This window comes from Nannospalax galili, unplaced genomic scaffold (assembly GCF_000622305.1).
Source record: "Nannospalax galili isolate Female #2095 unplaced genomic scaffold, S.galili_v1.0 scaffold83, whole genome shotgun sequence".
Lineage (NCBI taxonomy): Eukaryota > Metazoa > Chordata > Mammalia > Rodentia > Spalacidae > Nannospalax > Nannospalax galili.
Genome location: NW_008352659.1, coordinates 2614995 through 2628246, shown reverse-complemented (window position 1 = coordinate 2628246; position 13252 = coordinate 2614995). Strand labels below are relative to the sequence as shown.

Below are 13252 nucleotides of genomic sequence, written 5' to 3'. Positions count from 1 at the left end.
CTAACTGAAGCACAGAGCTGAGGTTCAGATCCTTAAGTGATGATGGTGATATACTCTTTGTGTGCGTTCCTGTGTTTGTGTGTGCTTATGTGGAGGGTAGGGCACACATATATGTGCATGCATATGGATGCCACAGGTCAGTCTTGGGTATCATTCTTCTTCAGGCCCCTCCTCAGCCACTTTGTTTTTTGAGACAAGGTCTTTCACTGGGACCTGGGGCTCACTGATAGGTTAGGCTAGCTGACCAGCAAGACCCAGGGATTCATCTTGTCTTCTCTTCCCCAGTGTAGAACTACAAGCATGTGTCACCGTGACTGGTGCTTTACATGGGTGCTAGGGATCAAATTCACATCTTCATGCTTGCACTTTGCTGACTGAACCATCTCCCTGGCCACAGCAGCAGACTCTTAAGGGATGCTGATGACAGCCAAGCCTTCCTAAGCTCTTGTGTGTTCTATCCCATTTTAAGCATTTTATATATAGTATTTTATTTTATTCTTTCAACTAGTATATGCTATAATGAGCCCCATTTCACATATAGGGAAACTGAGGCAGGAAGTTTCGAAAGCAATGTGTTCAAGGGAATAGGGATAGTAAGCTGCTGAGCCAAGAGTTGAACCAGAGCTCACACTGGTAATCTTGCCTACTTCTGAGTCTTGTGTCTGATTTTGGATAGTTCCGGGACCCTGTTAGGGCAGGCAGCAGTCACAAGCTCTGGGTTTTCCCTTCTTGGTACTCTACTCCCTTAAGGAGTCCTTATCCTGCTCCAGAAAACACCAAATAGGGCCTGGGCTCCTATGTGTGCCCATGTGTACCCAGAAGCCTCCAGTCTGTGCTGCATGGAAGACGTGCATGCCACTGATTTATAACCCTCAGAGAAAACAGAATTGCAAATCTCACCCACAAATCTTCCTTATCGAGGTACTTGCGACAGGCAGACATGTCGTGAATTCCCAAGAACAGGCAGGCCTCCCCTAGCCATGGCTCCCTCTTGCTCCCTGGGGCCTGGAAGGAACCATAGGTTGGCTCTGTGAGGTCACTCTGGCTGTCAGTGGCTGGCCAGCTCACCCTGAAGAAACACTAGTTCCCCAGCACCATAGCCTGGGAGTGCCCACAGGGGCCCCTTCTGGCAGCTTGAAGCATGCTGGTGTCCTGCTCCAGCCCTTGCTGCTCAGATGGTGGAGATCAGGGCTGAAGTACTGATAGCAAGACGAGGAGGGATCCCCGGAACATGTATCACACAGTCAGTCAGCAGCACCAGGGGGACAGGTGCATTAACTCTTCTGAGGTGTCCCAAGGGTCTCAGATCCCAGCACAGAGGTCTGAATGGAAAGTCAGTGTTCAGACCCATTCATGCAACCATGTTCCCTGAGTCACAGGTTCCTTAAGTATTCAAGCCCCTTGGGGTTCTCAGCACCTATCTATGGCGTACACATTTCTCTATATCCTCCAGAGGAGCTGAGATGCCTCACAGGTGTTTAGCCCCACCCCAATTTGCACACAGACCACTGGGAGATTTTCCTGACCACCTTGAGTATGGTTCATACTATCTCCTCCAAGTTTAGCCTAGGGCCCTGTGACCACAGAACAGAAGGGAAGTCAAGCTCAAGGTCTGAGTAAACCAGCCAGGCACAGGCTGCCCCTGCTGAGTGGACAAGCAGGAGGCTACCCACCGGGTACCAGGGAGTAGCCCAATCCTGGTTCTGCCCTACCCTGGTATGTGACCAGGCCTATATGCTGCCCTTTCTAAGGTTTGTCTTTTGTGTGTATATGTGTGCATAGGTGTGTGCACACCCATGTGGAGGTCAGAGGACAACTTCAGTTACTTCCAACTTTTTGTTTGAGACAGCGTCCTCAGTGGTCTGGAATTTCACCAAGTAGACTAGACTAGCTGGCTAGTGAGCTAGTGAGCTCCAGGGATCCACCTATCTCCACCCCGCAGCTCGCCACAGTTAGGATTACAAGCAAGTACCACTGTACCTGGCTTTTTACATGGGTCCTGGGGATCTGAACTCGGGGCCTCATTCTTACATGGCGAGGGTTGTACTGACTGAGTCACCTTCTCAGCCAGAGTCTTGTCATTTTTGAATCTGGAAAATCTGAATTTGTACTTGAGATCATTAGGAGGATTAAACCATGAGCGTAAAGAGAGGTTGTGACCTTTAGGAGAGGTGCAAACACACACACACACACACACACACACACACACACACACACACACGAGTTCTGAACAGTCAGGTTGTAGGAATCCCAAGCCCGGCCCAAACACTAACACTTGAGCCCCCCACCTCCCCCTCCTGTGAGGTGTCTTTTTCTGGCATTGTACCAGAGTTCCAGCTCCTCCTTCCCAAGACGCCCTGAGCCTCAAACCTATAATCCCCGACTGGGAAAATGATAGGCTTGCCCAGCAGCCGCCCTCTGCAGGCCTGTGGGTGGGGAGCAGGGCGGTGGCCCTGGTGGTGGCTGGGAGGCGGGCCCAGGACAAGCAGTGTCATGGGAGGTCACAGAGGGTTGATGCCATAGGGGCTGGAGACTGAGGACTATAGAGAAAGGAAAGTTGATGGACAAGGCCTTGGGGAGAGGTGTGAGGTTCTAGAAAAGGCTTTTCAATTTTGATCTGAGGCACAGAGGAAAAGACCTCAGCCAACAAGGCCCAAGCACAAGGCCTCAGACTTTGAGGTAAGCTGGTCAGCCTTTGGGGGCAAAGTCAAATGCATTGACCTGGCATGTCCCACTGACCCTAGAAAGGCCAGGGAGCCTGCATTTTAGTACAAGCCCCTGGGATGGGCTTGTAGTTTGCTTGGGAACCCTGGGTGGCCTCTCTGTAGCCTTTCACTTACACATGCCTCACTTGGCAGGAGGGCAGGGCAACTACAGGCTTTTGTCATCACCTGTCTCCTCAGTATATGCCCACTTGTGGCTAGGGCCATGGACTATCCCCCTTACTTTGGCTCAAAGAGGATATTCAGTTCTGGATTACCTCTAATGGCTCCTCCCCATTGTAAGGGGTCACCAGAGAGCTGAAACCCAGGTACTCTCGGCTCCCCTGCAACCTGTCCTGATTAGGGGAGCTGTCACCAGCCCTGGAGAAGGTTGGCTCTGACCCAAGGCCATGGGGTCTCTTGGCTCATTTCAGTAGGGACCGAAGGCCTGGCTGGAAAAGAGATATTCTACACCAGGCTGTGCTACTCTGATCTACCTACCTACCTACCTAACCTACCTACCTACCTACCTACCTACCTACCTACACACACACACACACACACACACACACACACACGAGTAGTCCCTGGGCAAGTCATTTCCCCTCCTGGCCTTGTAAGAGGTGAGACACAGGCAAGTGGGGAGAGTGCTTTATTAAGGGGAGGGCTAGAGCAGTGGGGTGTCCAGGTGCTGCATCTGAGCTGGGACTGGGGCTGAGGGTAAGGTGTACACTAGAGTTGGGGTCAGCACTGGGTTCCTGAGTGGACTGTGTCATTCGGTCAGCAGTACTGATTCGTGAGCACACAGTCCCTCAAAGCAAGGCTTTGGTGGTAACCCTTCAGGGTCTGGTCACATGAAATGTTACCTAAGGCTTCTTCATCAGGCCACATGACACAGGGAGTCCTCCAGATGGACAGCTGGAGTTCTTCAATCACCAGGGTGCCCAGAGGAAAAAGGGGTTCAGCTGCCCCCTCCACTTGGGTGAAAGGCTTAGCACAGGGTGACAAGACTGGGCCCTTAACTGGGTATGGCTGTGGGTGGAAGAGCAGGGACACCAGGCTCTGTGGAGGGGAAAGCCCATATGGATATTAGGATTTTGGCTCTGGCAGGGTCAGGGTCATGGTCATGGGATAGCCTGGCTCCAAGAAGCCCTGCCTGAGACCTCCTCACAGCCACTACCATCCACCCTATTGGCATGTCCTATTGTCCTATCGGCATGTGGAGACCCAGCCTCCCAAGAGGTTTATACTGGAGACCCTTCAAGGTATCACCAGGCACATGCAACCTGGTGTTTTATGGTATTTCCTGCAGCGATGTCCCCAGGAGGCCAGTGGAGCCCCTATGTTGGTCTCTACTGGGGAGTGGGCCTGCTGACTGTCTCCTGGCTCTATCTGTCTCTTGACCTACAGAATGGCTCCAGGATGGAGCCTGCCACCACCCAGGCATCTTTCCAAGAAAAGGAATAAGCATATAAAGGGAAGTCAGAGGAGGATGCTCCTGCCTGTTTGGTCCCTCTGCCTCTCTCCATTCAAGGATGTTGATTGGAAGCCAGGCTGGCTTCTCAAGAGGGTGGGTGGTACAAATGACAATTGTTCCTGTGGCCTGCCCGCCTGACGTGCCTGAGCACCCGCTGCCCGGCCCCCACTTCCCTTGGTCTCACCAGCCCCTTCCCTGCCCCCTTACCGGCCTGAGATGGCTGTCGCCATGGCAACCCTGCTCATTCAATCTGAGGATAATGAAGCCAATGTGTTTTTCATTTCCATGAGCTGGAGTTCAGGAGCAGCATGGAGAGAGGGGGCTTTCCCCTCTCACCCCTCCTTCCTGGGGAAGAGGCAGCAGGTGGGGCCTGACCAGCAGAGGGACAGACACTGGCTGGAGAGGAGGCAAGCCTTGGCATCACTAGGTTCTCAGTCCACCATAGCAGGCATGTGGCTGGGCACTGCTAGCTGGAATGGCAGGCCCTTCTGCCAACAGTCAGATGAGAAGAGGTGGCTTGGTGCCACTGAGCCAAGCAGGGTGTGGGAGTCAGGCAGAACAGGGCTCTGCTTCTAGCTGTGTGACCTTGGGTTGCTTTCTTCACTTCTCTGGTCACCAATCTCTTTTGGGGTCTTACCTCAGTATCCAACCTTCTATAGTCCCCAAGGATCCAGAGTTCCTATCTTCCAGGAGCCCAAAGGCCAATGGGAGGAAACATTTGTACTTTGAGCTGTAAAAACAAGGCTAGCAAGCCAGACATGGGGCACAAACCTGCAACCCCAGCACTCAGAAGGCTGAGGCAAGAGGATTGCTGAGAGTTGGAGGCTAGCCTGAGCTACATAGTGAATCTGAGTCCAGCCTGTGTTACATAACAAGACTTGTCTCAAAACAAACACCAGTCAACTAACCAAACAAATGAACTTTATCAACAATTCAAAACAAAACAATGTGGCCAGCAATTCTGACCCACTGTCACCATACTGTCTCTATAGGCTGCTGCTGGAGGGTTGGTGCGCACACTAGGTACTTTATAAGCATGCGCTTCCCTTCTTTCCGCCTTCTGGGTTCCTGGCCCACAGTACAGGGACAGCAGATGTTTAGGAAGTCTCCCTCAAGAGTTAGCTGTCAGATGCCCTAACACCTCACCTTCCTTCTAGCTCTGGGTCTGTCCATCTCTCAGGAAGGGAAACTGAGGCCTAATCAGGGCTAGCCAAGGTGGTGGGCAGGGCTGTATCTCAGGCTATGTCTGAGGACTGGGGCCATGTAGGGGATCCATAGCCCACTGTTGCCACCCTTCAAGCCTCGCCAGCCCTCTGTAAGGCAGGAAGCCAAAAGCACTCCTGCAGAGCCTGGCCTGTCTCCCCCATAACTCAATCACCTTGGAGGCCGATGGCCCTCCGCCTAAGCAGGCTGTCAGACAAGGGGGAGGGAGAGGAAGTTTGCCAGGAGTCAGTGAGGGTAGGGAGGCCAAGGTGAAAAAAATCAGAGCAGGGCTTGAAAAATGAAGAAATAAACCTGCCAGCAGGGAGACAGCCTCAATTCATCCTCCATAAACCTGTCTTAGGGCCACCAAGGATGTAGGCGGGTGAAGGGAGCCAGAGATAGCTCCTCCTGGGACCCATGCTGCCTCACAGTTCAGCTGGGCCCCAGCCCTGGCCTTGTGAGGGTCTTAAGGGGGCTAGATGGGCTTACAAGGCTGACAAGGGGTGGGGCAGGGCTGTAGGGAGAAGCAGGCCTTTCTTTTACTCTCCTAATATCTGTATACGGTAAATACTCATTGTTGGCTTAAGGACCCAGTGAATGAAGGATTGTATGGCTATGTCTGTAGTCAGCCAGCAGGCAGAGCTTGGTCACAGTCTAATGGGCTCCAGAAGGACCCATGGGAGCTCACTGCTCACTGTACATGCAGGCCGGAGTCACATGGCAAGGCAGAACTACTTGGTCCCCAGCATCTGGGCCCAAGTCAAGCCACTTCAACACAAGGTTCTGTGCAAGCAGGGGGTATCTGTCTGTAGCATCCCCAATGGTACCCATTCCAGTCAGTATGGGCAGGAGCAAGCTTACAGAAAGAGAGAAAGGTGCGCTGGCCCTTCCTTAGCCCCTCCATGGGACAGTGAAGAATTCTGGTATCTAGGAACCAGAAAGTCACTCCCAAACCTGCTCATGACATAAGACCAAAAGAGGAGGAAAGTAACTTAGAAAGCAATCAGAAAGAAATACAGCCAAGTAGAATGACCTCCGGGGACAGGTTAGGGCAGTTTTGTTTTTCAACTTTCACTTCTCTGTGACTGGCAACAAGCAGTAGGTATCACTAAAGAAAACAGGAAGTATTAAAATTGAAAAATAAGAGCTTAGTGTGGTGTCACGTATCTTTAATCCCAGGGACACAGAGGCAGGAGTATCTCTGTGAGTTCAAGGCCAGCCTGGTCTACATACTGAGTTCTAGGCCAGCCGGAGCTACATAGTGAGACCCTGTCTCAAAAGTAACAACACCCAAAACAAAACAAAAAATTGAAAAATAAGAAGTTGCTCTCGGGCTGGGCATGGTGGCGCATGCTTTTAATCCCAGCACTCAGGAGGCAGAGGCAGGTGGATCTCTGGGAGTTCGAGGCCAGCCTGGTTTACATAGTGAATTCCAGGACAGCTGGGGCTACAGGGAGACCAAAAACAAAAAAAGAAGTTGCTCTCATCAAACACTACTTGTGCAAAATCCCCTTGTCTGTGGAATAAAGTCAAAGAAACAGGTTTCATCAGGTTGCAGCGTCACTGAGGCACAAATTTCACACAAAGAATCCTTCAGGTCTAGAGGTCTGCTTCCTTCTGGGAAGGAGGGGACTGGGTTCTTTTTGCTCTGTGACTTTGGGCATGCCCCGTACCTCTCTGTGCACCACTGTTCTCTCCCTGCCCGTCTCATTTCATAGGCTGGATATGAAGCCTAAGGCGTCTTTGGCATATTAGATCTAAATTGTTAAGGCCAGGGACCTTCTTGGATGAGTGGGCCACTGTCTGGGGCAGAGAGCAACTGAGGTGCCTCCCAGGCAGGGCAGGCCAGTATATGGTAGGTCAGGGTGGAGGAGCCTGGCCCGGCTCAGGCCAGGGACCAGCTTTTAGCCGCTGTTTACTGTGGAAACACAGACTTGGAAAGGGTTCACTTTTCCACTGTTTTTGTGGCGTTGCTGCAGAGAGCAGGGCTTCCTGAGAGCAAGGCTGGCTTGCCAAGGCCACATGGAGCCCAGCCCTGTGTTGGTCTCCAGCAGGAAACACCATGTTTTCATTTCACAGGTCCCTGCCAAGCAGTGTGTGGAGAAGCCTCCGTTGCAGTTGGATAGTGGAGGCAATGCCCCAAATGTCCTTGGGGCATTACTCCTCTGGCAACTCTAGGCACAGGTGTCCAACAACTCATATTCCAAGCAGCTGAGCACTCAAGACCACTTCACAGACCCCAGTCCCTGGCTTCATGGTTCCCACTTCAGCCACCTAGGCAGTGGAGACACTGAGGCCCAGATAAGTGGAGGATTCCCCATGCCACCAGACTGTTAGTGAAGATGGAGTGACCTCAACCCAGCCAGGTCCTTTAGCAAAGTAAGCTTGTCCTACCTCCAGTGATGACAGCACTGCCAGCAGACCACCGCACCTCAGCCATAGGCCCAGTCACCTCAATGTCCAAGGACAAGGGCTCTACTGTCTCCCGGGAGGATGTTCTGCTCTGGGTGAGCTGTCCCAGGTGGCTCAGATATCAGTTTCTCCCTCCTGTCTAGCTTGGCCTTGGCTTCAGCTCATAGGAAGGGAGACACACAAGAGACCACCCTCAGGAGAGCCAGGTACTTATTGCAGGGAGGAACCCTAGACCTCTTCAGACAAACCCTTCCCAGATCCAGGCCTCAGTTTCCCCCTATCTGGAAGGGGTAGGTTGGTAGCATCTTCAGGATAACCCCCCTAACATCCTAGGTCTCCACTACTCCATTTGGTTTAGTTAATGGTCTCTGCACCATCCTGTCACCCCATTTCTGGTGAACACTTTGAACATCTTAAGCTGCCCCCCGCCCCCGGCACCGCCACATGGGCTTGGGTTTTAAAGGCCAGGCTTGCCTGAAGATGGCTCTGCTATAAAGAGGGCCTCTAACGTGAATAGCCTCCCTACTGAAACTCAGGAAGAAATGGTCTCACATCCTCTACTGACCAAACTGTCAGTGGCTCCCCATGTCCTCCTCTGAGTCCCTCTGAAGCTACACCTAGGTGGTCAGGAATGGGCATGGCTTTGACTTTGCTCCCAATGTCCATTTTCTACCTAGCTCCTCACCCTGGTTCAGCAGGCATAGTAAACTGGGTGTGTGAACTATCCTAGGGATGCCGAGAAGAATTCCACCTGGGCAGCCTATAGCAGGGCTGGTGGTGTGGGATGTGCTGGCCGCTTTCACATTCCTGGCTGACTCTGCGACTATGTCTACTATGAGCCCGGCCCTGCAGGGACTGGGTAAAGAGGCATCACTTTCCCTAGTGTCTGACCCCAGGTCCTCCAGAGGCAGTGCTGGCATGCCCTGCAGGCACTCCCTGTCACCTTCCAAGGCTGGCAACAGGATATTTGCCCCTACAAAGCATTAGGCAGCCCCCTGTGCTTAGGGTCAAAGCTGGGGGGCTCAGGCTTGAAAGTCAGGTGAGGCTGGTTCAAACTTGGGCTCCATCTTCCAATGAGTATGGGACCATGGGTGGATTACTTAACCCCTCCGTTCCTTAATTTACAAAATTTATTTTTGGTTTTGTTTTCTGAGACAGAGTCCGTAGCCCAAGCTGGCGTCAAACTTGCGGAAATCCTCCTGCTTCGGTCTTATGAATGCTTGAACTGCAGGCGTGCACCATCATGCCTGGCTTGATATAAACTTCTATAAAGCTTAAATTAGACGGTGCATACAAAGTAATTGGAGCAAGTACTAATTAATGTAACTACCATTAAGGTTCCCCTAACACATACCACACACTCCTAAGTAGTCATGTGCACACAGCACTGTAACACAAGGATTAACAGCAAGGATGGGGTCTTATATCCAGGCTCAGTGGCCTTGGCCAAAAGTCACTTGCTCTCACTGCTTGCCAGCCAAGGTATATTCTTAAAATTCCTCCTCAGTCCCCTTTTGTATAGCAGGTTGTTCTCATACTACAGCCACTGAGCTGTCGTCTAGCCTTGTGGTCCTTTATTTGTTCTGTCAGGTGTCAGTGCCACCTCCTGGGCTTTCTCAGTCTAGCGGCCTATGGCGAAAGAATCCTGAGGACTAGTAAGCCTGTTCCAAGAGCAGAGCTGGCCGATGTGGGAAAGTCAGATTGTCTAGTCTGAGACAAAAACCCTTAAGTTCCAGCTGAGTCCCTTGGCTGACTCACTGCCTCTCCAGCTGGCCTCGTGTTCATTACCATTTAAACACCTGAATTATCACACTGCCTAGGACTCAAGGCTGGAGACCACTTACTTCTGCTATAAAAGGCTGGTTCCTGGGAAAGAGATAGTCTCTAACTGATGGCAAGCATCTTTGACCAAGCTAGGGAGGTCCTGGAAAGAATTACGTGATGTCTAATAAGAAAGCTTGTTATTTATTTATTCATTGGCAATCTCAGGTAGCGCAGGCTGGCCCCAAACTCCATATTAGCTTTCAGTTTTCGAGTGCCTGGATTACAGGCATGCATCAGATAAAGGGATGGTGATGCCAGTTTCTAAATCTGTGCCTTCATTCAGATTTGTATCCACCACAGTGCACCAGGACCCCACATTCTGTGTATCAGCATCGAGGTCTGGAGGAGATGATTCTAGCTTAGGGAGATAACTCTAGCTTAGGGAGGGCAGTGATGTGCAGTTTAGGATCAGGAGAGCTGGGTTCCTCCTACGTTGATCCTGTCAGCTAGAGCCTCCCATAGTTTTCCTAACTTCCCTCTGCCTGTTTTCTCATCCATAAACCGAAGATGATTCTGGTCTCTACCTGCAGAGGCTTTCAGGGTGGGGAGGGATGATGTTATTACTGTTTGCTTCACTAATGAGTACATCTTAGGGCCCTGTGACTCAGCTGTACTGTTCTTCAGTGTGACAGAAGTGCAACAGTCATCTTCTTCCTGTCCTACAGTCTGCAGAGTAGGGTATCAACTGCTGTGCACAAATCACCCCATGGAGGCTAACACCACTCTGCAGTCAGATTCTGCGCATTTCTGCCTCCCATGGACCTCTCAGCTGGTGCCACACTGGGCCTTTAGTGGAGGGATGCAGTGGCCTGGGAGAATGATGCTGAGCCTATAGATGGTGATGTGGTAGCCTGGGAGGATGGCCCTGGAAGGCACCACTTACCCTGGGCTCAATGAACAAGGCCGAGCTGTCCTTGGGTCTGTCCCTGTCCCTGTCCCCAAGGCCCGGTTCCTTATCTCCTGGCTCTGCTCCTTCCTGGACTGGGTTTTCAGTGGTTCCACATATCCACTAATGCTTGTTCTGAACTCTATCCCACCAGTATTTATGGAGTGCCTACTACACACTGTTCTTTCCCACTACACATAATAGACAGATGGTTGACCATCCACAAAGTCTGCTCTGTGCCTGTCTCAGGTGCCTAGGGGCCTCCCTACTACTCCCTGACCCAAGAGAGGGCAGGTGTGTACCTGTCCCACCCTGAGACCCAACTGAAATCCTTGAGGGCTGAGTGTCAGTTGACTCGGATCATCCCGCTCTAGGAAACATTTCACAAACCTCACTCTCCAAGGCCACCTTCTCTTTCGATATCAGTATGTCCTGGGCCCCATGGGCACTGTGCACCACTAACTGCTTCTTCATGTAACCTAGGCTATGAGCTCTGGAGGGCTGGCACAGGTCATACTCTTTTCTGTTTCCCATAAGATCTGACACAACCCATACAAACAGTAAGGGCTCACTGTACACTGTAGAGGGAGAGTGTCGGGGCTGGGGGCTCTGGTTCAGGGAGGAGCTATAGCCATCCATGAGGCCCCACACCCAAGGCTGGCTGTGTAGGCAGGATGCTAGTGGTCATAGGAGCTCTGGCCTCTTTTCTGAGTGATAGTACCACCCAGGCCATGACATCACCCCAGATGGAGGGAGGCACGAAGGCTCCAGCACTGAATAATTCCCTGTCACTTGCAGGGACTCAGCCGCCTTAAATGAGTCTCACTACAACAGGCCCAGTCTTTCCATCTGGACTTATGAACTCCCCCAGCAACAGGAGGCGTGAGAAGTGAGATCCTGTTCATCAGTGCCCTCTGCATGGGGATTCCTGGAGACCCTCCATGAAGACTGTCCCAGCTAGGCCCAAGGAAGGGGTGCCAGAAGTTGGCTGCTAATATGGCCAACAGTGTAGATCAAGGAAGTAGTTGGAGGGGTTTGTGGGCAACAAAGAAGAAAATCAGCTCTTGTTGCCAGCCTGACCTGGGAGACCCGCCTGTAGAGAGGCCCTCAGGTCCGGCAGGGGTAGCCCCAGGCTCCAGGAAGTCAGTTCTCTTCTCCCCTGCTTGCTCTTGGAGTCTCCCCTGCCACTGGTATCCTCCAGACTCCAGGAATCAGACAGCTTTATAGTTCAGACTGCTCAGAGGCAGGGAGGACAGGGGTGTCTCCTGTCTTGGGAGTCCAAGGCTTTACTCTCTGAACCCTTGTTCAGAAGCTGAGAACTGGCACTATGGGTTACTGCCTGTGATGGATGCCTTGCTCTGGGCTGTTTGGGGACTATTCCACCAAACTGGGCTGGGGACTAGTTCCCCAGCCATTGACGACCACTGCAGGAGGTAAGACAGAACCCTCACATTGTCTCCCATCTATTCATAGTGAGTTTCTATCCTATGCATTCCAGCTACAGTCAGTCAGCCTCATCTACCTTTATGACCTCAGGCTCGTGCTCTGCAAACTTTCCCTTCCCAGCACACAGGAAAAAGGGCCTGGACTTCAGGAGAAGGAGCACAGGCTCAGGGTCCCTGAGAGACAGAGGTCTTACCCAACCTCACACAGGAAACACTCTTTGAAGCAGGCATCTGAAGGGACCAGTTTGCAGAACCAGGAAGGGGGCGCTACAGTCAAGGACCTCAGGGCAGGGCATAGTGAGGGATGGGAGTGGAGGGTTAGTGGAGCTTCAGCCCAAGACACTGGTAGAGGCTGGTCTGTGATATGGCTATGAAAGGAGGTAGTGGCCAGATGGTGGCAGCTACCACGCCAGGCTGAGTGGGCTGTGCACACAGCAGGCACTTCCAGGAAGATATCAAGATACCAGTGAGGGACTCTCACAGGAGCGACCAGGTCACCAACACCCTTAGGCCTGCAGTTCTCTGGGAGCCCACCCCTCAGCTCCCTTTCTCCCAGGAGAGAACAATTTGTTTATTCATGAGCATACACGTGCTCCCGCCAGGCAGCCAGCTCCTGCACACCTCACTTCTAATTATAGCAGGAATTTCATTAATGCTGCAGGGAAATGCCAGGTTTTCAATGGTCCTTCTAGTAGGTGTGGGCCCCCTGCTTCCTCTCTGGGTTTAGAGGTCTCCCTTCATCCCAAGTGGCCAGTATGGCAGGTCCAGGTCTCCAAGGAGGGGATGGCACAGTCCCACAGCCAGCCACACACGCAGCACTGCCTCTGAGCCTCTGTGAGTGGCGATGCTGCCTTGTACACTGCCAAAGACCAGGGAGGGAGAAACAGAGCCGGACAAGCAGGGCCAAGGGTGGCGGCAGGTCAGGAGCCCAGGAGGTTTCTGCGGAGCCTGGAGGTGATGGGAGGAGACACAAAGCAGATGAGCTGCTGGGTGCCTGGCAAGGAATGGATCTGAGGATGAAGGAGAGCAGAGGTGAGAAGGGTTGGGCTCAGTGGGCTAGTCTGAGCAAGGCAGGGAGGGCGGCCATGCCAGGGAGGAGGAGGTTGTGCAGGACTGCTGGGTAAGAAAGGGCCAAGGAGAAAGAGAATCAATGAGTCACCGAGAGAGGCAGAGAGAGATAGAGACAGAACCATAAGCCCCATGCCTATGGGGAGAGCATGTGAAGTCACATTAGAACTGACCAGCAGATGGGGCCCAGACCTGAGGCCTCACCTCTCAGATGTTGACTCTCAATTCCCTGCTT

General features: G+C 52.3%; 1 protein-coding gene across 5 annotated transcripts in view; it reads right to left on the bottom strand.

Annotated features, from left to right (window-relative positions):
* Zmiz1 (zinc finger MIZ-type containing 1) overlaps positions 1–13252 on the bottom strand; it is a 214604-nt gene that overhangs the window by 118630 nt on the left and 82722 nt on the right. The window contains exon 5 of one of the 5 annotated variants that reach the window (XM_008849839.3): positions 901–1005. The exons of the other annotated variants lie outside the window; for them this stretch is intronic. The gene's annotated coding sequence lies outside the window, so the exon portion shown is untranslated. The remainder of the gene's footprint in view (positions 1–900; positions 1006–13252) is intronic. 5 annotated transcript variants of the gene reach the window in all.